The 24,264-nt window shown below is 35.5% G+C and overlaps 1 long non-coding RNA gene across 7 annotated transcripts; it reads right to left on the reverse strand.

The window, feature by feature from the left end:
- Positions 1-2,149: 2,149 nt before the first annotated feature.
- LOC110792688 (uncharacterized) lies at positions 2,150-22,319 on the reverse strand. Of its 7 annotated transcripts, none has more exons than XR_008931213.1 (7): positions 22,100-22,319; positions 21,979-22,023; positions 21,760-21,847; positions 20,909-21,032; positions 4,816-4,880; positions 2,629-2,660; positions 2,150-2,305 (listed from the first exon to the last, which is right to left on the reverse strand). It is a non-coding gene; the product is annotated as an uncharacterized lncRNA (long non-coding RNA). The 7 variants fall into 7 exon arrangements; XR_008931212.1 differs by having other exon boundaries at positions 2,629-2,726; XR_008931211.1 differs by lacking the exon at positions 4,816-4,880.
- Positions 22,320-24,264: the final 1,945 nt, after the last annotated feature.

Raw genomic sequence — 24,264 nt, forward strand, 5'->3', positions numbered from 1 at the left:
CTAGACAAAAGGGTGGATCCAGAGTTGTATGTTCACCCTTATTACTCCAAGGAGACATACCTGCCAGTCTATGAAATTAAGTCCCATTAACCTTATGCCTGGACCAAAACACTGGGAAAAGTCTAATTTAAGGGAACCGCTCCCACCAGCATTCAAGGTCCAACCCGGAAGACCCAAGGGAAAGAAGAGGAAGCCTGAAAAGGGAGAGGGAACTTCACAAGGTGCTGATCAGGCTAAGAAACCAAAGAGGAAGAACCAATGCAAGAATTGTGGTGGTTTTGGGCATTATGCCAAGACTTGTGCCCTCCCATCTACAACCGAACCAAGAACAACAACGAAAACTGGTAGACCTCCACTGCAGACTCCATGACTCAAAGAACATAGGAAAAAAAAAGGGTTGCAAGGAGGATTAGTGTAGATTAATTTATTGTTATTTTGTTATTTTTCTTGTTTATGTTCATAACCTAAATGTTTACCTTTGTCATTTTCCACAGACTTCAGAAGGGGCGGGGCCAAATAGCATCGCTAACAAGACTTTTCCTCAAGAGAGGAAGGCAACACAAGCAACATCATATATCCAAGCATCATCAAGCACAACACCTCCCCTGACTAGGCCTACACTTTCAGTAGCTAGGAGCACTCAGTGATTAGAATTAGGTTCTCGATTTATTATTGCGTACGTTGAGAACAATGTAATCAATTAACTAAAATGTATTTTGTTTTGGGGAAAGTTTGGTGAACAACTTATTTACGGTAGCTTAAGACAAACAAATATATTTATGTCATTTCTCGGCCTCTCGATTTTATTTCTTGGGTTGTTCAGTCGTTTATTTATATTCTTGCTCGTTGTCTTTTATATCTTATTTTATTTCTGTTCTTTTTCTAAAATCTACGATACTACAGATTTTTTGTTCTAAATTGGTGCAGATTTTCTATTCTAAATTTGTGCAGATATTGTGTTCTAATTCTGTGCAGATTTTGTGTTCTTAATCTGTGCAGATTCTGTATTCTCTTTCTAGAAATGTGTTGCTGCTTCTATGTTGTTATTGCTGTTACTGCTGTATTTTTTTGCTGTATTTTGCTGTTGATGTATTGTGCTCTTGCTGTACTGTTGCTGTATTGTGTTGTTGCTGTATATTGTTGTTGTTTATGTTGTATGTTGTTGTTGTACTGTTGCTGTTTATGCTGTATGGTGTTGCTGTTTATGATGTATGGTGTTGCTGGTGTTGTTCCTGCTATATGTTGTTGCTATATGGTGCTGTTTCTGCTGTATTTTGTTGTTGTATTGTTGCTGTAATGTGTTGTTACTGCTGTATTTTGTTGTTGTACCATGCTATGTGTTTGAGGTACGGTAAATAAAAGTCGGGCTATGTGTTTGAGGTACTATAATTAGGTACAAGTGAGCATCTTGGTCTGCACAATTTGCTGGTACTAAACTGTATTGTTGTTGTGTTGAATCTGCTGCTACACACAGCACAAGTTATTGTTGTTATGCTATGTTGGTTCTGCTTTGCTATGCAGATTCAGATCTATGACCAAAGTTCACTTAGGTTAACTTGGTCATGAATCTGCTGCTGATTTGCTATGCTGATTTTCTTCCCCGGCCTCGTTTATAAGTATTATACTGTTTATAAAACTTGAACATAAATAAAAACATTCAAACAATAAATGTCAACAACAACAACTATGTTTAATAAACGGGAAAACAACTATGTTTAATAAACCAGAAGCTGCATTTTATTCCATTCATACACCAAAAAATTACATTTTTCAAGCCATTGCGACTTCAATTCAACAATCTAAACGCTCTACTACTTTGAGAATGGTTGATTCTTACCCTAACCAGCTATACTAGCCTATCTTAATCACTAAAAACATTCCGAAAATCATAAAGAAACAACAAATGACAACAACTACAACATAGGTGTTCACTGAGTTTGCCCCATGTCCCACTTCCATGTTCATTTTCTTTCTGTCACTACTCATAGCCTTGTTTATCACCTTCAAGTTATCAATTTCATTATGCAGACACCTCTGTTGCTCACTCAAATTATCAACCTCCCTCTTCAGATCACTAACTTCACACTTCATCATTGTTGATCACCTTTGTTTGCCAAGCTGTTCCATCTGGTTCATCCACCCACTCGAAAGCTTTGCATCCTCGTGTTTCTGTGATTGGATCGTAAACCTGCATGATCTGAATTTTCTCCCAGGATTCTCCCTAGTCCAACCAGTCAACCTGAGCAACTCCACAACCACATTTTTTCTCCTTTGAAGGAGAAAAACCAAGAGCAGACATTATCCCCTATCATTGACATACAAAAACGATCCTAATTAGTTCATAATAAATTCAATTAGAATTTCCTAACTTTAATTTCAAAAAACGAATCACATTCAAGAAATCCCCAATTCGATCAAAATTGTTATGAACCCTAAATTTTATTTGCAATTTGGGGGGTTATTTAAGTCATTAAATCATAAATTCAGCAAATTACACACACAAATTATACACACATCATGTTTCCGGATCAATTACACACACAAATTGGTTTATTAACTCAATTAACATCGTTTAAATTACTTATTACGAATTGATGAGATATTATTGTTGAAACAAATAAATCATACCTTAAAGAACCTCTTGAATCTCCTTTGCAAAGCTGGAAAGATTATCAATTGGAGAAATTTTATTTCCGTGAATCAATGGAGGGAAGAATAAGAAATTACTGGATAAAAAAATTTGAAGAAGGGAAGAATTAGAACAGAACGACCAGAGAAGAGAAATGAAATCGTGGGCATAAGTGATAAAAAACTGAAATAAGTCCGTTATTGTGGCCCAATATAACGGTTTTTTTAAATTTTCCGTTATTAGGTGGTGAAACACAACTTTTAATTTTTTTTAGGTGGTAAAATACAACTTTTTTTTAAGGTGGTAAAAAACAATTTTTGGATTTTTTAGGTGGTAAAAAACAATTTGTCCTTTTTATGATGTTAAATTAAATATTTGTGAATCTTGTATGTAAATCTTGAATCTATGATTGACCTACTGTATATGTTTAACAATTTTAAAGCCTAATCTTGTTAATTATACAACCTAATTTGTAATTGTAATTAATTTGTTGAATTTCGAATAATTTAGAATTTGTTTTGATTTTCAAAATTAATTGGCAATTTAATTAGGATCCTATGATTTAAAACCACCATAAAATTTGTTAAAATTGAAAAGTTTTATAATTTTATGAACTAGATTTGAATCCCTAAAAATAATGTAATCGGAAATTAATTTGAATAATAAAATTTCGATTTTTGCCCAAATTTAATGAAATTAATATGATTTATTAATTTGTCGATTAAATTTAAAGTATAAAAGTTATTAATTTTTATAAAACCGATCACCAATCTTGCACGCACGAATCAATGGAAGCTAAGTGTTACCCTTAAGGGGTGTCGTATAGTGCCGGCATGCGACGACGAGCAAGGGAGCTCGTCGCCCATGCGGTACGAGGCAATGTGCAACCAAGCATGCGCGACAGGCAATGGCATGTGCCGTGTGTGCTGTGTGGATGGTCGAGCAAATTGGGCAGCGATGCATCGTAGCCCTAGGCACGAGGCAAGGCAGTAGCAAACGAGCAAGGGAGCTCGCGTGTCGCAGGGCAAGCCACGGCCCAACGCGCAGCCAGCGACGAGCAGGCAGCAGGCACATCACGAAGCTGTGCGCTGCTATGGTGCATCACTCGGCCACAGCTACGTGGGCCTTGGGCGCTGCTTCATGCACGCGGCCCATGGCGCTGCGGAGTTGGTGCTTGGGCGAGGCATGGGCTTCGACCTATGGCCTTGCCTTGGCGTTGGGTCGTTTAGTTTATGTTTCGGTTGAAAACGATTTTAATTAAATTTAATTTAATTATTAGAAATTTATTTATACTAATTATTTTACTCAAATTAAAACCTTGATAAAATTTAAATTAATTAATTTTAATCAACTGAAAATAAAATTAAAGGATTTAAATATTATTTTATATGAGATTTAAATTTTAATTAAATTTGTAAGTTTCCGGTTAGACTAGGAAATACAATTTTATGTTTAAAATTTGTAAAGCATGTAAATTTCTTGGTTTTAGTGGGAGTATTTTAGTCACTAAACTCTTGATTAGGTCTACATTCCTTTAAGGTTAAAACAACTCGATTAGAACTAATAAGGATTGAATAATTTGTAGATTATTGGAAGCCTTAATTAGTTGTTGCAAATGTTTATGTGATGCATAATATGTTCTACTAACTTGCTATGTGGGCCATTCATTGATAAATTAATGGGTGAATGGTATATTGTAAATGTACTGTTTTGCAGGTTATGGAAAGTGACTAGTATGGCCCAAATAGGATAGAAAATATGGTCTGCGTACCATTAATTTGAATGTAAAATTGGTCTAATGCACCAAAGTTTTTATTTTAAATATGGTTTGTGTACCATCAAATAGTTGTAATTAATTAGTTTTAATTATAGGATATCCTATTTGAAGAAAATGGCGCCTCCCATGGTGAAATTCAAGACGGAGTTTCCAATCCATTTTCAAAGACGGAGTTTGAAGTTGAAGCTTCAAGATAAAGTCGGGCCATACTAGATCACATTTATATCTTATGCATGCTTTAAGTTATTTATTGCTTTAAATATGTCTTAATAATGCATGAGATTATGGCTTGATTATGTTGCATGATTAAGGATTTTAGTTCACTTAAAATCTAACCAACATAGTAAGAGCCTTAAGTTCCAAACTTAAAAAATTGAGTTAAAAGGTGCCATGCCAAAATAACACTTACTTGGATAACCTTTACATCAGTATAAGTAATAGTTTTCCGCCATAGCGAGGAGTTACTTGTTGATCCTAAAGGGGTAAGGTGCACAAATAATTGTGAGTACATGTTAGTTTTGGTGAAACTCAACGATATAAGTAAGGAGTGAAGGAAATAATGCCCTTGGTCCAAGTATGCATTCAATGTTAAGTCTAATAAATGCGGTTCAGTATTAATTAACAAGTTAATAATTCAGTGAGATCAAGTGAGCTGAATGCCTAGCTAGAGGCCGCTTCAGTTCAAGTGGAATTAATGATATTAATCCACAGCTTACTCTTGACTGAACCCGTAGGGTCACACAAATAGTACGTAAACGGATCAAGTATTTAATGGCATTAAATACTCCATCTATGGATATTCGGAATCGACGGATCTTGGTTTCAGTGGGAGCTGAGATCGTCACAGGCAAGAAATGAATACTCCGGAACCGATGATATTGCCGGAAACGGAAATATGGATCGTATCGGAAATATAAATATTATCCAAGTCGTAGATGTTGCCAGAAACGGAAACATGGTACGTATCGGAAAATATTATCGGAAATGGAAATATTGCCGGATCGGAAATATTGCCGGAAACGGAAATATTGTCAGAATCGGAAATATTATCGAAATCGGAAAATAATTCCGGAAACAGAAATATTAAATATTTGTTCGAAACGGAAATTGATTCCGGAATCGGAAATGTTGAATATTGTTCGTATCAGAAATGAATTCCGGAATCGGGAAATTAATCGGAAGCGTATCGTACGAATTAGCATCAGACGAGGCCTGCCAGACGAAGGCCCAACACGAAGCCGGGCCCTCGCCCAGCAAGCCAGCGCGCCACAAACGCACCAGCCAAGGCTGCGCCAGGCCCACCGCAAGGCAGGCCCAGCGCGCGCCAAGGCTACGACAGCGTGTGGGCTTGCGGCAGTGGGCTGCGAGCTTGCAGGCTGCGCGCGCGCGCATCGCGCCCCTCGTGGGCTGCTGTGCGTGCGTGTGTGTTTGTGTGCTACTCGAATCCTAAAGCTACCGGGATTTGTCATATGATTAAATCTAATCCTAAAAGATTTAGTTTATTTAATTAGAGTCCTAGTAGGATTATAATTAAATAAATTAGTATCCTAATAGGATTCCAAATCCTTTTCCATAACTCTATAAATAGGTGCCTAGGGTCACATATTTACATCGAGCATTCAAGTATTCAAAGTGAGTTTTTGAGAGCAAAATTCAGTCATACAATTGCCTATAAAGTGCCGAAAATTCAGAGTACCTTAAGGGCGATTCTAGTTGGTCAATCTTAAGGCGGATCCGGACGTGCTGTGGACTATCTACGGAGGGACGACACTTGAAGTCCTAAAGACTTGTTTTTGATCGGTTCGGGCGCAGCTAGGGAAGGCACGCAACAAAGAGTATGCATCTAAACTATGCTAAATGATTATGTGTAAATAATATGTATTCTTGGCTTAATGGTTTTTTCCGCATGATTTATGAATTGTCATATGTATCATAACCTAATAGTGGTATCACGAGCCTCTTATTATTTTCATAATCTAAATTGCATGAACATGGTTAAATATTACAAATTTGCAAGAATTAAAAGGGGTGATTAATTTTCGTAATTGTTAATTAATTGCAAATTGCGTTTATTTAATTATACGTACGCAGTTTTTCGGCAGTTTCTTCGTTACTCATCCAAATGGAGTGATTTTTGTGTCAATTCCGCATGTAAAAGGCATTCTAAAATTTTGACAAAAATAGTCTTTTTCTGCCGAACTCAGAATTCTCAAATTCGAAGCCTAACTATGACTTTTCGGAGGTTTTAGTTTTTTGAATGCAAAATTTCGTAAATTTAAGATGTTAAATTAAATATTTGCGATTCTTGTTGATAAATCTTGAATTTTTTATTGACCTACTGTATATGTTTAACAAGTTTGAATGCCTAGCCTTGTTAATTATGCAATCTAATTTGTAATTATGATTAATTTGTTGAAAATTAGAATAATTTAGAATTAATTTGATTTTCATAATTAATTATAATTTAATTAGATACCTATGATTAAAAACCACCATAAAAATTGTAAATTTATGATAAATTTTAAATTTTTATTACCTAGACTTGAATCCATATTAATCGGAAATCAATTGAATAATAAATTTTCGATTTTTCGCCCTAAAATTATGAAATTAATATTATTTATTAATTTGTCATTAATTTTAAATATAAATTTTTAAATTTTATGCGATTCGCCCATATAACTTGCACGCACAAAGCAATGGACGCTACTTGTTACCCTTAAGGGGTGTTGTATAGTGCGGGCATGTGACGACGAGCAAGGGAGCTCGTCGCCCATGCGGCACGAATGCAATGAGCAAGGCCATGGTGCACGAGCACAAGGCAGCAGCCCTGCCTTGTGTCGTGGGCTGTGTGCAATGAACGAATGGGCGAGGGCGAAAGCAAGGCACCGCAGTCGCGTGTGGGCAGCAAGCGAGCCGCGCCACAGCGCGCACTGCCTCGCGCAAGCGTGCGGAGCCTCGCGCGCAGCGAGCGCAAGCTCGCGTGCCACGAGTGCTACGCCCAGCGTCGATGCCTCGCGCAGCGTCGATGCCTCGCGCAGCGAGCAATGGCTCGCAGCAGCGAGCGCTGGCGAGCGCGCGCAGCGAGCAATTGCCCGCATAAAGCGAGCGTTGGCAAGCGCGCGCAGCAAGCGCTGGCTCGCATGAAGCGAGCGCTGGCGAGCGAGCGCAGCGAGCGATGGCTCGCGTGCATCGAGTGCTGGCGCGCGCAGCGAGCACCAGCTCGCGTGATGCCTTGCGAAGGAAAGCAGCAGCAGCGATGCGACGCAGCGCATGGGCTGCGCGCACATGGCCAGCGATGGCTGTGTGCGTGTGGCCCATGGGCGTACGTTGCGTAGGGTTGTTGCGTTGCGATTAGATCGTTTTGAAATTTTAATTTGAAATTTTCAGTTTACGTAATTTTAATTAATTTTAAAATTAATAATTTAAATTATTTTCTTGGATTTTAATTTTGAATATTGTAATTATAATAAATTTTATTTATTCTAATTATTTTACTAAAATTAAAATCATGAATTAATTTAAATACGACTGAAATTAAATTAAACTTTTTGGATTCAATTATAAATTTATATGAGCTTTAAATTTTAATTAAATTTGTATGTTTCCGGTTAGACTAGAAATACATTTTTATGTTTAAATTTAGTAAAGCATATGAATTTATTGGTTTAAGTGGGAGCCCTTTTAGTCATAAACTCTTGATTAGGTCTACAAATCCTTAAGGTTAAAACAACTTGATTAGAATTAATAAGGACTGAATAATTTGTAGATTATTGGTTCCCTTGATTAATTGATGCAAATGTTTATGTGATGCATAATGTGTTTTACTAACCAGCTATGTGGGCCATTCATGTTAATGAATGGGTGAATGGTATATATTGTATATGTACTGTTTTGCAGGTTATGAAGTGACTAGTATGGCCCAAATAGGATAGAAAATATGGTCTGCGTACCATTAATTTGAATGTAATTGGTCTAAAGTACCAAAGTTGTTTTTCAATTCAAATATGGTATGCGTACCATTAAATAGTTGTAATTAGTTTTAATTATAGCTTATCCTATTTGAAGAAAATGGTGCCTCCCACGGAGATTTTCAAGACGGACTTTGAAGTTAAAGCTTCAAGATGAAGTCGGGCTATACTAGATCACATTTATCTTATGCATGTTTTAAGTTATTTATTGCTTTTAAATATGTCTTAAAATGCATAGATCAAAAGCTTGATTATGTTGCATGATTAAGGATTTTAGTTCACTTAAAATCTAACCGACATAGTAAGAGCCTTAAGTTCCAAACTTAAAAATTGAGTTAAAAGGTGCCATGCCAAAATATACACTTGCTTGGATATCCTTTACATCAATCTAGTAATAGTTTTCGCTCAGCGAGGTGTTACTTATTGGTCCTAAAGGGGCAAGGTACACAAATAATTGTGAGTACATGTTAGTTTTGGTGAAACTCAACGATATAAGTAAGGAGTCCTTTTATGTCGTGGCAAAATCGATAGGTTTACCTAATAAGTTCTTAGACGTACCTATCAACCAAGAATAGTTTCTAGACTATTAGCAAAAGGCTTTTGCTTACCTAAGATGTTTTAGGATTAAGTCGACAAACTGTGCTTAGTTCTTCAATGATTTTAGGATCTTGGAATCATTTTATTCACACCTGCCGGAACAATAAATTCGAATAAAATGCTAATAACTTGTTTGAATTGCATGATTGCTTTAATTTCAAGTTATTATTCATGATAAATGTTTAGACTTTGCATGCTTCAATGAATGTTTTAATTATTGTTTATAATTAAATATCTTGCACTGCAATAAATCCTTTTAGAAAGGTAACAGTAAATTTCCTCGATTGGTAGTGAATCCAAGAACGATTCACGGAAATGAGAGAAAATGAGCAATTTAAAATGTACGTTTCTTATAGCGACTTTTATGGTTGTTTTCGAGTATCAAAATCGAATGGCAAACCAATTGGTGCTTGTGAATTCAAAATACACTGTAGTTTTGAGATCATAAAGTATTGAGCTTAAACGCTCAGCTTTACCAATGGTTAACAACCTAAAAATCCTTGTCCATTTAATTCTCGAATGAGTCTAGTCCCTAGACATTCGAATAGATCGATGCTTAGAGAACTTTAGAAGCTTCTGGTAAGATCATCTAGTTGAAGCAAAATATTCAACATAAATTAAAATGGTAAAAACCTTGTTGGTGACATTGGACATGTCTAACAAATTATAAAAGTCAACACTAAAGAAATCGATTCTTAAGACTATAAGAAAGGGTATAAGAAATAGGAAAACGAGGAACAAATGAAAGGAATTTACGATTCCGTTTCTACCCATAAGTTTATGTTTAAAGAGAAGTGACCTAGCAATCAAACTTCCTTGGTATCATATACCGCCTGAGGTTCTTACTTCGGTAATAACTCAAACAATGGAAGCTAGGATACACTAATGACCTACAAGTGGGAAATGAAGCATGGCAATGCTACATTAGTTGTAGGGTCATCTAGTTTGTTTTAAGTCCTTTCAAAGGCTGGAACTTAATGGCTATTTTGTTCCATAATCAACATACCTAAATTTCTGTTTTCAAACACAGAAAGACTCACATTCAAGAAAAACAAAAACAATGTTTGTTTGTTTATTTGAATGAAATGGTCAATTACAGGTTGAGTCAATATGCTTGATTAAAACAAACAAACTTTAAAGAACTTTACTAGGTTCAAATCAACCCCTTGATTTGAGTTCCACTAATCTTTGGCATTGTTGCTTAGACCATATCAACAAATTAACATTCAAAAGCTCTATTTTGATGGACTTTTGAAAGTTCATTGATTTCTAGATCAATTTAAGACGACTAGTCTTACTTGTTGAAAGTAACAAAAGATATGAACTATTGTTAGAACGCCTAGACAATAGAGTTCAAAGCTAAAGAAAGGTTTTATGACTTTATTATTTCACACAGATTTGAGTGAATATAGGTTTATTTACTCAATGTGATATAAGTTTGAATCTGTTTGGCTAGTTCAAAGATTCAGAAGTATAAATCCCACTTGGTAAGAAATCATAAAGATCTAGGTTAGATCATGTTGATGATTACTTAAATCAAGAATGATCATCAATGATTGTGTAGTAAAATTCACAATCTAGCTCCATAAGATATGGCATATCTAAGTTGGAATGATCGAAGTCGATTAGTACTTGATTCGATCAATGATGGATCATAAAGACTTTTCCTTTAATTTCTAAAACAAAATGCTCAACTACCACCAAACTAAACTAAATTTGTCAAAGCTATAGAAAAGAAATTTCAGAATATCTTTTCGATAATATATATCTAGAGAGTTGCTAAACTCAGTGGGAGCTTAGTGTTTGTTATTCAACAAACTAAGGCCCAAGTATAGATATATGTTTCATTGTGATTTATTCAAATGAGACACAAGGGTATTGTTTCTACCACGAATTTTTGAGAACATAATGTTTGTTTGCTCGAAATGATGTCCTTTTGGAGATTCGTTTCCAAAATGACAAGTGGGAGAAAATAGACCTCGAAAGTCTTCAAGGCGAACAACAAACATAAACGGACATTCCGGAGGCTTTTCGAAGTTCTTTAGAAAATCCGAACACGTATTCTTTAAGGACTTTAGAAGTGGCTTTAAAGAATAGACATCTCTTAGAAGACTTTACAAGTGCTTCAAGGAGAACAGAATATTCGAAGGACTTCTAAGTGGCTATTGACATTCTGTTGTTTGATGTTCTATACCCTTGTAGGCATAGAGTTCAAGTCACTGAAACTATGAGATTCTCCTATTAGATAGTGAAGAAACATGGAGTTCAGGTCACTGAAACTATGCAATTCCTCTATTAGATAGTGAAGAAACCTACAATTTACAGTCAAACTATTATCATGTAGATTAATGAGTTTGTGACTTGTAAGAAAGCTATGACGAAACCCAGATTCCCTAAAATGGTTAGAGGCCATATATAGACTCAAATGTTTTAAATGGTTAGAGGCCATAAAACATACTCAATGTTTTGATGACAAAATTGAAATTTTGTTGATTTGCAAGAATAGTTTCACACCTATTGGTTGCAAAGTTTGTTTTAAGGATAAAAACCATCAAACATGAAATTGTGTTCACACACAAAGCTAGATTAGTTGCTAACAAGCAAATTCACGATGTGGATTGTGTTGAAACCTCATGCAAAATCGTAATGCTTAAGTCTATAATTCAAGCAATGATTGCATATTGGTACATATGGCAATTGGATGACAAAACATCTTCCTCAGTCAAATGTTGGAAGAAACTATGTACATGCTATGTCATAGGATTTGTGGATCCAAATAAATGCTTGAAAAAAAAAGCTGGTTTATAAAATCTAAGTACAGATTTAAGCAAGCAATTGGGAATTAGAAATGTATTTTAGTGAAGCTAATAAGTATTTTAGTTTCATAAAATGTACATGATTCTTATAGATATATAAGAAGTTTAGTGGGAGTACATAAAACTTAATTGGTCCTATGTGTATCACACACATATCTCTCTATTGTGAAATAACATTCAAATGCTAAATACTTAGATTTGAGATTATTCATCAATGATGGACCAAGGCGAAACTTAGTACATACTGGGTACTAAGATCTATTTACAAAGATCTTATAATATTGTTTTGGATTAAGTAATGGCATTTACTAAATCAAACACGAAATACTCCATTGAAAATATTCGACCCATGAGAATAAATCTAAGTAAAAGAATGTTTGAACTATGTATAAGCATTTACTAAGTTAAAACATCAAAGGATCTAAGTGAGATTCTTAACCTATATTATATGTCAAAGAATTTAGCTGGATTCAGTATCTACTGAAAATTGAATGAGCTAAAGTTACATGAATAGAATTCAATTGGGAATTATTCCGCAAAAGAATTTATCATGTATGATATAATATGAGGATCGCCAAAAATGTATCGTATGACTTTAGGCATGACGAACATATACCAATCTCTATTGATCTAAGTGAAGATCAACTAGATTGAGATCAAGAACACTTATGGTACTTGAAAAGGTACATAGGAATAGTTCTTGATTCAAGGAAATAAAGATATGCTAAATATTGATGCTACACGCATAAACACTGGCAAAGGATCAAGCAAGACCCTTTGGAGTTAACCATTGACAAGGACGAGTTAAAGAGCATTGTGTTTCGAAATGGCAACATGGATTGGAGACCATGAGTTGTTGCGTGGGACATTAAAATATTAATTTCTATGTTCTAAGATACAGCTGGAAAGTCTTCCACATATCTGTGAACTGCTTGGATAAGCAAATCCAAACAAAGCATCACTAGCAACCTAAACAGTTGAAGTAAAAGTACTTATTGCCTAAGAAGCAATAAAACAGGGCTGTTTATGTTAAAGAGTTCTTCACTGAACTTGGGAAGATCACCTATCTGCTGGCTTGATGGTTCTTCATTGAAAAATGCGTAGAACCACTCTTGAAGCAAGAAAAAGGTCTGCTAACTTGATGGTTCTTCATTGAGAAATGCGTAGAACCACCACTGTAGCGAGAAAGACTAGATCACAAAATAAACATACTCAAAAGATCTTATCATCTATCTCGAAGAACATTCGATGAAAAGGATATTAAGATTGGCAAAGCATATAACTAAACCTATGCAACAAGTGAGAAGCAACACTTACATTGTAGCACTGGAAATCAAGCATAGCTTTGAAATTCCATGAACTGTTTTAGAAGATGGGTTTGAGGCCCATGGTTGTAAAACATTGGGGTTGAACATTTATCATATATGAAATTCATTTTCATATTCCATTTAATCTTGGTTTAGTATTAAATGATGAGTCCCTTCAATTTGACGATATATTCAAGATAGACTGTCAGGACCAGTCCTGTGACTAAGAAATGTCTATCAAGTGAACTTGAATGTCAAAGGTTGAAAATGGTCCCTAGTCGGAGTTTTCTATAAAATTGGACGCATAGAAAACGTTAGACGATTAGAACGCAAGATGACTAGTAGTTCTGTTTCTTGAACTATGTGGACATGGCAATGTCATAATCATTTGCATAGATACTTACTTTGGGAAGACTAGTATCGGACAAGACCTATGAAACTTTACTGTAAGAGATGAAAATCTGTCATAAGTAAATTTCATTAAAATTATTAGACACTAAATCCTCAATACCTGGGTGATTTGAGATTACTTGTTTGAGAACTGGTTACTTTGACGTTGACCAACCGTCGCACCGTAAAAGGAGGCTATAAAGGCAACGCTCAGGTAATCACCTATCAAACGAAGTCTAATCTCAAGATCGCAAGATTGGGATTATCCTCCCATAAATCGGGATGAGATGCTTAAAAGTTGTACAAGGCCACTCGGAGAGCTAGAAACTGTGAAATGCATGGCCGTGCTCGGATGAATCATAGGCTATGATTATCTGTTTATTTGATCAGTTGAACTCTGTAACCGAGGAACACCTCTGGACATAATAAGGATGACAACTCTTACCTTATGTTCAAGAGCAAGCATCGAGCGACAAAGGAATTAGGAAATGCACACTTGTCCCTAAGGACAAGTGGGAGACTGAAGGAAATAATGCCCTTGGTCCAAGTATGCATTCAATGTTAAGTCTAATAAATGCGGTTCAGTATTAATTAACAAGTTAATAATTCAGTGAGATCAAGTGAGCTGAATGCCTAGCTAGAGGCCGCTTCAATTCAAGTGGAATTAATGATATTAATCCACAGCTTACTATTGACTGAACCCGTAGGATCACACAAATAGTACGTAAACGGATCAAGTATTTAATGGCATTAAATACTCCATCTATGGATATTCGGAATCGACGGATCTTGGTTTCAGTGGGAGCTGAGATCGTCACAGGCAAGAAATGAATACTCCGGAAACGATGATATTGCCGGAAACGGAAATATGGATCGTATCGGAAATATAAATATTATCCAAGTCGTAGATGTTGCCGGAAACGGAAACATGGTACGTATCGGAAAATATTATCGGAAATGGAAATATTGCCGGAATCGGAAATATTGCCGGAAACGGAAATATTGTCAGAATCGGAAATATTATCGGAATCGGAAAATAATTCCGGAAACGGAAATATTAAATATTTGTTCGAAACGGAAATTGATTCCGGAATCGGAAATGTTGAATATTGTTCGTATCAGAAATGAATTCCGGAATCGGGAAATTAATCGGAAGCGTATCGTACGAATTAGCATCGGACGAGGCCTGCCAGACGAAGGCCCAGCACGAAGCCGGGCCCTCGCCCAGCAAGCCAGCGCGCCACAAACGCACCAGCCAAGGCTGCGCCAGGCCCACCGCAAGGCAGGCCCAGCGCGCGCCAAGGCTACGGCAGCGTGTGGGCTTGCGGCAGTGGGCTGCGAGCTTGCGGGCTGCGCGCGCGCGCATGGCGCCCCTCGTGGGCTGCTGTGCGTGCGTGTGTGTTTGTGTGCTACTCGAATCCTAAAGCTACCGGGATTTGTCATATGATTAAATCTAATCCTAAAAGATTTAGTTTATTTAATTAGAGTCCTAGTAAGATTATAATTAAATAAATTAGTATACTAATAGGATTCCAAATCCTTTTCCATAACTCTATAAATAGGTGCCTAGGGTCACATATTTACATCGAGCATTCAAGTATTCAAAGTGAGTTTTTGAGAGCAAAATTCAGTCATACAATTGCCTATAAAGTGCCGAAAATTCAGAGTACCTTAAGGGCGATTCTAGTTGGTCAATCTTAAGGCGGATCCGGACGTGCTGTGGACTATCTACGGAGGGACGACACTTGGAGTCCTAAAGACTTGTTCTTGTTCGGTTCGGGCGCAGCTAGGGAAGGCACGCAACAAAGAGTATGCATCTAAACTATGCTAAATGATTATGTGTAAATAATATGTATTCCTGGCTTAATGGTTTTTTCCGCATGATTTATGAATTGTCATATGTATCATAACCTAATAAGGAGTCCTTTTATGTCGTGGCAAAACAGATAGGTTTACCTAATAAGTTCTTAGACGTACCTATCAACCAAGAGTAGTTTCTAGACTATTAGCAAAGGGTTTGCTTACCTAAAATATTTTAGAATTGAGTCTAAATACATAATGTGCTTAATTCTTCAATGATTTAAGGATCTTGGAATCATTTTATTCACACCTGCCGGAACAATAAATTCGAATAAAACAAACAACTCTTTAACAATAAGAACTTTATTAGGTTCAAATCAACCCCTTGATTTGAGTTCTACTAATCTTTGCCATTGTTGCTTAGACCATATCAACAAGTTAACGTTCTAAAGCTCTATTTTGATGGACTTTTGAAAGTTGATTGATTTCTAGATCATTCAAGACAAGCTAGTCTTACTTGTTGAAAGTAACAAAAGATATGAACTATTGTTAGAACACCTAGACAATATAGTTCAAAGCTAAAGAAAGATTTTATGACTTTATTATTTCACATGGTTTTGAGTAAATATGGATTTATTTACTCAAAGTGATATAAGTTTGAATCTGTTTGGCTAGTTCAAAGATTCATAGAAAAGTATAAAAACATCCACTTGGCAAGAAATCATAGAGTGTTGTAATTTCACGATCGAGCTCCATAAGATATGGTATATCTAAATTGGAAAGATCGGAGTCAATTAGTACTTGATTCGATCAAGGATGAATCATACAAAATTTTCCTCTAATTTCTAAACAAAATGCTCAACTACCACCAAACTAAACCAAATTCGTCAAAACTATTGAAAAAATAATTTCAGAATACTTTTTCAATTATATATATCTAAAGAGTTGCTAAACTCAGTGGGAGCTTACTATTTGTTATTCAACAAACTAAGGCCCAAGTATAGATATATGTTTCATTGTGATTTATTCAAATAAGACACAAGGGTATTGTTTCTACCACGAATTTTTGAGAACATAATGTTTGTTTTCCCGAAATGGTGTCCTTTTGTAGATCCGTTTCCAAAATGACAAGTGGGAGAAAATAGAACTCGAAAGTCTTCGAGGCGAACAACAAACATAAACGGATATTCCGGAGGCTTTTCGAAGTTCTTTAGAAAATCCGAACACTTATTCTTTAAGGAATTTAGAAGTGGCTTTTAAGAATAGACATCTCTTAGAAGACTTTACAAGTGCTTCAAGGAGAACAGAATATTCAAAGGACTTTAAAGTGTCTGTTAATATTCTATTATTTGATGTTCTATACCTATGTAGGCATAGAGTTCAGATCAATGAAACTATGAGAATCTTCTATTAGATAGTGAAGAAACCTACAACTTGCAGGCATAGAGTTCAGATCAATGAAACTATGAGAATCTTCTATTAGATAGTGAAGAAACCTACAACTTGCAGGCAGACTATTATCAAGAATGGTAATGAGTTTGTGACTTGTAAAAAGCTATGACGAAATGTAGACTCCCTAAAATGGTTAGAGGCCATATATAGACTTAATGTTTAATTGGTTAAAGGCCATAAAAATACATAGTGTTTTGATGACAAAATTGAAATTTTGTTGATTTGCAAGAATAAGTTTCACACCTATTGGTTGTAAATTGGTTTTAAGGATAAAAACCATCAAACATAGAATTGTGTCTTCACACACAAATCTAGATTAGTTGCTAAAGGTTACAAGCAAATTTACGACGTGGATTGTGTTGAAACCTCATGCATAATCGTAATGCTCGAGTCTATAAATCAAGCAATGATTGCAAATTGGTACATATTGCAATTGGATGACAAAACATCTTCCTCAATCAAGTGTTGGAAGAAACTATGTACATGGTATGTCATAGGATTTGTGGATCCAAATAACACTTAAAATGAATGCTAGCTTATGAAATTCGGGTATGGATTTAAGCAAGCAATTGGGAATTAGAACTATATTTTAGTGAAGCTAAAAGTATTTTAGTTTCATAAAATGTACATGAATCTTATAAATGTATAAGAAGTTCAGTGGGAGTACGTAAAACTTAATTGGTCCTATGTCTATCACACACATATCTCTCTATTGTGAAATAACATTCAAATGCTAGCTAATGACTTGGATTTGAAAATATTCATCAATGATGGACCAAGGCGAAACTTAGTACATAATGGGTATTAAGATCTGTTTACAAAGATCTTATAATATTGTTTTAGATTAAGTAATGACATTTACTAAATCAAACACGAAAGACTCCATTGGAGATATTCGACCCATGTGAATAAATCTAAGTAATAAATGTTTGAACTATGTATAAGAATTTACTAAGTTAAACATCAAAGAATCTAACGAGATTCTTCACCTATATTATATGTCGAAGAATTTAGCTGGATTCAGTATCTACTGAAATTGGATAGCTAAAGTTACATAAATAGAATTCAATTGGGAATTATTCTGCAAAGGAATTTATCATGTATGATAAGGATCCCCAAAAATGTATCGTATGGCTTTAGGCATGACGAACATATACCAATCTCTATTGATCTAAGTAAAGATCAACTAGATTGAGATCAAGAAAAACTTATGGTACTTGCAAAGGTACATAAGTAATAGTTCTTGATTCAAGAAAATGAAGATATGCTAAATATTGATGCTACACGCATAAACACTGGCAAAGGATCAAGCAAGATCCCTTTGGAGTTAACCATTGGCAAGAACGAGCTACATGCATCGTGTTTTGAAATGGCAACATGGATTGAAGACCATGAGTTGTTGCGTGGGAAATTAAACATTAATTTCTATGTTCTGAGATACAGATGGAAAGTCTTCCACATATCTATGAACTGCTTGGATAAGTAAATCTAAACAAAGAATCACTAGCAACCTATACAGTTGAAGCAAAATTAATTATTGCCTAAGAAGCAATGAAACAGAGTTGTTTATGTTAAAGAGTTCTTCACTGAACTTGGGTAGATCACACGTCTGCTGATTTGATGGTTCTTCATTGCAAAATGCGTAGAACCACTCTTGAAGCAAGAAAGACTATATCACAAAATAAACATACTCAAAAGATCTTATTATCCTATCTCGAAAGGCATTCAATGAAAAAGGATATTAAAGATTGGCAAAGCGTGATAACTAAACCTATGCGACGAGTGAGAAACAACACTCACATTGTGGCACTGGAAATCAAGCATAGTTTTGAATTCCACTAATTGTTTTAAAGTAGGGTTTGAGGCCCATGGTTGTAAAACATTGGGGTTGAACATTTATCTTTTCATATTCCATTTAATCTTGGTTTAGTATTAAATGACCAGTCCTTTCAATTTGACGATATATTCAAGATAGACTTTTAGAACCAGTCCTGTGACTAAGAAATTTCTATCAAGTGAACTTGAATGTCAAAAGTTGAAAATGGTCCCTGGTCGGAAGTTTTCTATAAAGGTGGACGCATAGAAAACGCTAGACGACTAGAATGCAAGATGACTAGTAGTTCTGTTTCTTGAACTATGTGGACATGGCAATGTCGCAATCATTTGCATAGATACTTACTTGAGAAGATTAGTATCGGACATACCTGTGAAACTTTACTGTGAGAGTTGAAAATCTGTCATAAGTAAATTTCATTACATTATTAGACACTAATCCTCAATACCTGAGTGATTTGAGATTACTTGTTTGAGAACTGGTTACTTTGACGTTGTCAAGCGTTGCACCGTAAAAGGAGACTATAACGACAACGCTCAAGTAATCACCTATCAAGCGAAGTCTAACCTCAAGATCAGAAGATTGGGATTGTCCTCCCATAAATCGGGACGAGATGCTGAAAGTTGTACAAGGCCACTCGGAGAGCTAGAAACTGAAAAATGCATGGTTGTGCTCAAATGAATCATAGGTTATGATTATCTGTTTATGATCAGTTGAACTATGAAAATGAGAAATACCTCTAGAAATAATAAGGATGACTACTCTTACCTTATGTTCATGAGCAAGCATCAAGCGACAAAGGAATTAGGCAATGCACACTTGTCCCTAAGGACAAGTGGGAGACTGAAGGAAATAATGCCCTTGGTCCAAGTATGCATTCAATGCTAAATCTAATAAATGCGGTTCAGTATTAATTGATTAAAACAAGTTAATAATTCGGTGAGATCAAGTGAGCTGAATGCCTAGCTAGAGGCCGCTTTAGTTCAAGTGGAATTAATAAATATTAATCCACAACTTACTCTTGACTGAACCCGTAGGGTCACACAAATAGTACGTGAATGGATCAAGTATTTAAGTGAATTGAATACTCTATTTATGAATATTCGGAATCGACAGATCTCGGTTCCAGTGGGATCTAAAATCGTCAAAAGGCAAAATATGAATACTCCGGAAATGATGATATTGCCGGAAACGGAAATATGGATCATAACGGAAATATAAATATTATGCAAGTCGTAGATTTTGCCGGAAACGGAAACATGGTACGTATCGGAAAATATTATCGGAAATATTGCCGGAAACGGAAATATCGTCGGAATCGGAAATATTGTCGGAATCGGAAATAAATTCCGGAATCGAAAATATTAAATATTTGTTCAAATCGGAAATAAATTCCGGAATCGGAAATATTAAATATTGTTCGAATCGGAAATGAATTCCGGAATCGGAAAACGAATCGGAAGCGCGACGTACGAAACGATCGACGGACGAGCTTGCTAGACGCAAGGCCCAGCACGAAGCCAAGCCCGCGCCTAGCGAAGCCCGCGCGCGCAAGCGAGTAGCAAGGCAAAACCAGCGCGCGAGCAGCGAGCAAGGCAGGCCCAGCGCGAGCAAGGCAAGGCCCATCAGCAGCGCCCACGATGGGCCGCGTGCTGCCAACGCCCAGCCTTGCGCCAAGCCGAGCACCAGCGCCCTTGTGGATTGCGTGGCTGCGAAGCTTCGTACGACCAAGTCCTTGGTCGTTTAGGATTTCTTGCTTAATAACGTTTTCCTAATTTACTCGATTTGAATATTTTGTTAAATCTGAAACACTTAGGTGTTTGATTAAACATTAAATTCTAATGGATTAATTTAACTAGAATCCTAATTTATTTAGTTGTTTGAATCCTAGTAGAAATCTAAGTCCGTTATTTCCACCCTATAAATACGTGGTTCATTATCACAATTGATATACAACAATTCAATCAGTATTCATATAGATTAAGTTCAAGTGGGAATTTAATAATTTGTCTAAATTAATAATTAACCTTTTCGAATAAACATAATACCTTAGAGAATATCCTAGTTGGTTGAATCTAAGGCGGATCCAAACGTGTTGTGGACTATCTACGGACGGGCGACATTTGGAGTCCTAAACTTATATCCTTACCAAAATAATCTTTAACTGTGCTATATACACCGTAGTTAATGTGATTATCTATGTATGATACAACCAACATCTAGACGAAATTGAGATCAACAATATAACATGAATCTATTCCATATCTGCCATAACAAAATAAATACCAAAGCCAAAGGTACTTGTGATAAGACTAAGAACCAACAAATTTCTTACCAGTAGAGTCCCATGGTAGCTTTCTCATCATTGTAGGCACAAGGCTTGAAGAACCCTCCATATTTATTCTGTTCATTCTTCCAAGCTTGAATAAAATGTATTTTTTTTATCCTAGCATGTCGGCCTAAAATAGGATTCCAACCGTAAAATTAGATTAAACATGTACTAGTTCCCATTTACAAGCATTAAACTTGGCAAAAAATCAAACTTATATGCATATCATTTTCACATTTACACAAATAATAAAGGCAATTAAGAGTAGTCTTGGCAATAGAGATAGAATGAAAGACAACAATCAGTTCTTTACTCAACAACAATTAGGTCTCTCACGCCTTCAATTCATTATTCTAAGGATTCAAAGAAGCTCCTAAATTGACATAGTAACACATTCAAACACATGAACAAATTTGGCCCAACTTAAAATCAACCGAACCTTGTAAAACACGGATCTCTTCCATCTCACACACTCTCATAACTCAACTATACCCAATATTCTTTGATTTATAATTGCAATAAAACATGCACATGATTACAATTGCAATAGTACATCGCACAATTAAGCCAATTCATCAAGTACTAAATCTTGTCTTAAACATTAACATATTAACTAAGACTAAACTGAACATTAACTATCAAAGAGAAATTACAACAAATTAAACAAAAAAGGAAAGAGCAATACCAAAAGTGACAGACTTTCTCACCAAAAATAAACTTATATATTTAACAAGGATCAACTCAAACTTATAATATGATGAATTAGTAATAAACCCACACAATTCAACTAAAAAATAAAATTACTTTAATTTAAAATCATGTACAGAATGAAAATGACAAAGAGATTAAAAAGATACCCATGAATCAGATTGGGAGGCTTGAAATTTCATTGATGCCGGGAATCAAATTGAGGAGCTTGTCGAGCAACTTTGCAAAAATCTCTTCCTACAAACCCGATAAAACATAAATTTCAATTTTTCAAAAATAAAAATAAAAATAAGTGCTAAAAACTCTGATAAAAACCGAAGAAACAACAAAATTAAGAATGGTAAGGAGGGAGGAGGAATAAAATTCACCATCAGATCCACCTTATCATCAACAAGAATTATAATTCCCGAACCCTAAGTATCAAAAAATTAAACAAAATGGTCAAGTGAAAGTTGTATAAAGAAGAGAAACAATGGGAAGGAAGCTTACCATAGCTTGGAAGACTTAAATTGTCCGGAAGTGGTACAGATCTCAGAATCAAAGATGACAAAGGAAATGGAAGAGTGCGAGTGGCGGAAAGAGAGGTAGCTGAAAGGATTATAATTTTTTTCACAAGGGTTTCTAACTTTCCCAAATTTACTTTGAGTGAAATTGAGGCGCAATTCAGCCCGCCAACGTGAAAATGGGGTTTAGATGACATTTGATTGAAATGCCACTAGAAAATGCCGTGTAAACATATAATTAAGTGGCATTTGTAATAAATGCCGCTAGATAAATGCCACTAGAAATGAATTATGTTGTAGTGACGCATCACATGTATGTATCCTAAATTATGCTAATTGACTATGTGGCAATTAATTTGGATTCCTGGCTTTATGGTTTTTCTGCATGAAATATATGATTTATATTTTTCATAACCTAACAGGGACATGACTAGTATTCCATGTGCACATACTATGTCAGGTATAATTTACATGAACCAACAACCCGAGGAGTATTTAGCAAAGTGGTACAAAACTTCCACTTATTCAGCCACCTATTCCAACTTACTTAATCCTGTCCTTGGTTCTACCTATTGGAACCACGAAGGGGAAGGTATGGTCCTTCCTTCGGACATTGTAAAAAGGACCAGGGGAAAAGAAAGACGACGAGGAGAAGGGACCAAGATGATCCAAACAAGAATGCAAAAGAATACATAAGAAGAGGTCTGGATAATAAATGTGGAAATTATGGTGGTGTTGCTCATGACAGGAGAAATAGTCCCCAGCCTAGACAAACACAATCCAAACAATCAAAATAGGTTATTTTTTTTTACAATATGGTTTATATTTTTTTGTTACAAAATTTAACAACATATCCTTATTACAAATTTATATTGACAGGGAGTCTCAAGTAATACAGTTACACAATGACAAAGTGAAAAGAAAAGTGAAGACCGAAGGGAAGCAAGAACATGATAGGTTCAAACAATGTGATCCCTCCATCGGAATGCATCCGCAATAGTAGAGGAAGAGCCACACCTTCTGCTATACCATCTGATTTGGGTGAAATTGTTGGCACAAGTGCTCAAAGACCATGGTTGGAAGCTACTGTTGTTTCGAGAGCTAAGAATAAAGGAAAAGGTAAGACAAAAAGCTCTGTTGGGTGGGAATATATGTTGGAGAAGATGGGTCTACCACATTCACAATCAGTGTTGGTGGCCCTAGCATCTTGCTTAGCGAAGCTTCGTCCCAAGTCCTAACTCAACCAAGTCAACAAACAACTTAATGTAACCGGCCTAGTGTTGTAGCCTATTGCTACAGGTTTAGCTTATTAACAAAGATGATTAGGGTTGTACAACTGTAATGTCTTTTGGGTTATCTTTTGGGTTGTATTTCGTTTAATCAAATTAGCTTATTTATGTGTTACGATCAAGTCAATACTCAATGAATATGTACCGAATTTATAGATAAATTACTTGAGTACAAGATCCCTTTTATGAATGTTTGATATGCTAAACAGTTTCTTGAGCACATTGCAGTACTAACTTTATTTTGTTAAATTTAATTTCATACAAACCAAATATTGGTTCAACTTCTCTTTAAAAATTAAATAAAATAAAATAAACTCTAACTGATGTTTACCAGTTTAATTATAAATACTAGTTCAACGATAATTGAGATAACAACCATAATTTGAATTAGTAGAAAATAAAAAAAAAGAACAGAGAAACAATAAAATAAGGTAGCAAAAAAAATTAAATGGGTATAAATAATTTATATTGAATTAAATAGAGAGAAATAATAAAAAGAATGAAGAAAAACAAATTAAATGGGTTGAAATAATAAAAGAAGGCATACAACCGTATTAGATGGGTTGAAATACTTTAAAAAGAAGAATCATAAAACCGAATGAGATGGGGGCAGTGTATGACACGCGCGAGTTTCAACGGAAAAAATAGGTGAAAACGTTGATGTATGTTAATTTTTATACCCAAACTGTTAGGTTATGATACATATGACATTTACATAGATCATGCGGAAACAACCATTAACCCAGGAAACATATTATTTACACATAATCATATAGCATAATTAGATGCATACTCTTTGTTGCGTGCCTTCCCTAGCTGCGCCCGAACCGAACAAGAACAAGTCTTTTAGGACTCCAAATGT

This window comes from Spinacia oleracea, chromosome 3 (genome assembly GCF_020520425.1).
Source record: "Spinacia oleracea cultivar Varoflay chromosome 3, BTI_SOV_V1, whole genome shotgun sequence".
Classification (NCBI taxonomy): Eukaryota; Viridiplantae; Streptophyta; class Magnoliopsida; order Caryophyllales; family Amaranthaceae; genus Spinacia; species Spinacia oleracea.